The sequence below is a fragment of the Eulemur rufifrons genome, chromosome 19 (assembly GCF_041146395.1).
Source record: "Eulemur rufifrons isolate Redbay chromosome 19, OSU_ERuf_1, whole genome shotgun sequence".
Classification (NCBI taxonomy): Eukaryota; Metazoa; Chordata; class Mammalia; order Primates; family Lemuridae; genus Eulemur; species Eulemur rufifrons.
In genome coordinates this window covers 30,738,582-30,741,077 of record NC_091001.1, presented here as the reverse complement: position 1 = coordinate 30,741,077, position 2,496 = coordinate 30,738,582, and the positions used below count along the sequence as shown (strand labels likewise).

The 2,496-nt window shown below is 39.0% G+C and overlaps 1 pseudogene; it reads right to left on the bottom strand.

Moving 5' to 3' along the window:
• Positions 1–1,216: 1,216 nt before the first annotated feature.
• On the bottom strand, positions 1,217–2,095 carry LOC138399432 (small ribosomal subunit protein uS2B-like; annotated as a pseudogene).
• Between the last annotated feature and the right edge of the window lie 401 nt (positions 2,096–2,496).

The following is a 2,496-nucleotide window of genomic DNA, read 5'->3' as shown; positions in this document are numbered from 1 at the left end:
TTTTCAGTAAACAGGGCAAGAAAATTATATATGTGTAATAATATATATATACACACATGCACACACATATATACATATACATACATGTACACACAGGCATATTTATAAGTGCATGCACACACTTACATACATGCCGTCTATTTACACTTCCAATTCAGATTCAAGATTACAGAGTTTTTACATAACCTCTTCTCTGTTACATCTGCATTCCTTTTTTCCACACTGAGAATCTTGGTTCTCAGGATACAGGAGATCATAGAATTAGAATGTCTCAAATATGATTTTATTTTACCTCATATTACACATGCAACAGTCTCAAAAGAACAAAACCAATGTTACCACATATATGATTACTAAAACCATTTAAAATTATTGTTTATGATCTCCATTCTCCCCCTACATGTAAACAGTTGTGCTACATCTACATTTTCAGAACTGTATTAATAGTTTTTATATTTTCTGTCCCTGTTAATACTCAAACATATTTATACAAGTATTGATACATTTGAAACTCAGTACCAGTTATGACATCATTATTTCTTCAGTCATTTTGGTTCTCTGATGCTCACTCTCAAGGAAATCGCTTGGAAAAGCTCATGGGAGCAATATTCCCTGAGTTCTTACAACTTGTGAATAGATTTTGTCCTTTATACTAACAGTCAAGTTTATTCTAAGGTTATTTTCTTTTCCTGAGTATCTTAAATTAATCTCTTTGTTTCTGGCATAAAGCATTGTAGTCAATAATAATTGATGATAATCCAATTTTCTTCCCTGAAAAGTCATTTGCTCTTTCATTCTAGATGCCTGAGGATCTTTTCAAGTTTGATCATTTTTACCAGATTATGTCTTGGTTTTGAGCATTCTGAGTTGATAATCTCAGGTGCAATGTTCAATTATGTGCTTTAATTTTTTTTTCAGAAAAATTTTGAGATAGTTTTTAGTATTTGACAAGTTCTATGTTTTGATTTTCTCTTTCAAGCATTCTGATTATTTGCATTTTGGATCTTCTTTGTCTGCCTTTGTCATCTTCTCTTGAATCTCTTTTCTCCCTTCCTTCATTTCTTTTTGATTTTTAACATTTTCTCTTTTTCACTTTCTAATTCTCTTCAGGCATTCTCTTGTGTTGACTTTCTCTTCTAGTTTACCTTTATTATTATAATTGTTATTATTATTATTTTTAGAAACTCATGTTTATTTTCCATCATTTCCAGCTTGCTTAGGAGCCTATGGAAGACCACATCATGGTTGTTCCTACCCATTTGGTGGCCTGAAGTGTGGGAGCTGCAGACCAGGATTCCATGGCAGGCTGAGTGCTCCAGTCTTCAGGGGGGACCCGCTGAACAGACAGGGGGCACCTGCAGACCTCCAGACCAGTCTGCAACCTCAGATTAGGTAGCAGGGAACCCTGAAGCTGGAGCAGTCCATTCACCCCGAAATCCTCCTTGGTCAAAAATTTTCAGCAGCAACCTGCCCTTTCTTTTCAGTCTCTTCAGGATCTTTGTAGAAGTAGAGATCAGTTATGATCTCCCACGAGTGTTCATGGGAGATGGTGCCACATATGTGCAGAACTTTCCAGGCCAGCATCCAGCACATCAGACCCACTGGGTGAGCTCCCTTGTTGTTGCAAGGGATGGCGATGTCCATGTAAGGCAGAGGAGAATCTGTATCACACAGAGCACTGGTGAGCAGGTTAACATAAGACGTCTCTGTGAGAGGCTATTGGTCAGCCCTAGGATCAGTAACCACCAGAAGACGTGGTTCCCAGAATGCTGCCTGGATTTGGTTAGTAAAGTTTCCAGGAGTGAAGCAGCTGCCATGGCAGCAGCAAACTCCAGCACAGCCCACTGGCCAGTATTCCTGGAGGATATGACACTGACATCAGCAGGGTTTCCAAAGTCAACAATGGCACAAGCTGCCAGCAGAAGATTCTCCCAGGTCCTCTTCAGATTTATGTTGTAGTTGCCATCACTTTTCCTTTTGTAGGTGTGCTATTCCACTTAGAAGTCAAAGTAGTGTTAGCCAAGTGGGTTCCAGCTACAAGGAATTTGACAACTTCCTCCTCCCTCTTTTGCAGGATAACAAGGGATCCAGACATTGTGACAGTTTCCCTTTAAGTTACAGCGGGACTCCAAAATGACCCCCTGTGGACCCCTCTCTGGGTAGAGTCAATACCTTCACTCTTTCCAAACCTTTCCTGAGATCTGTCATCTCATTTCTGAGTTCGTCTAATTTTGATTTATGTTATTCTGCTGTGCCTTGTGTGTCTTTCATACTGTATTTTTAGCTCACGGTCAAATGGTAGGTTACAGGTTTATCCTGTGTTGTGGGGCTGTCTTCCTGACATGCTTTCACTCTCCAGAGGGATTTTTTCTGCTCCTTATTCATTTTGTTATTATAATAACTTTGTATGGGTTTTGACCTCAGTAGCTTCCTGATTCACATTTTTATAAGAAATTAGCTTTTGTGAGCTTTTAGAATTGAGAAGGGCTACGGTCA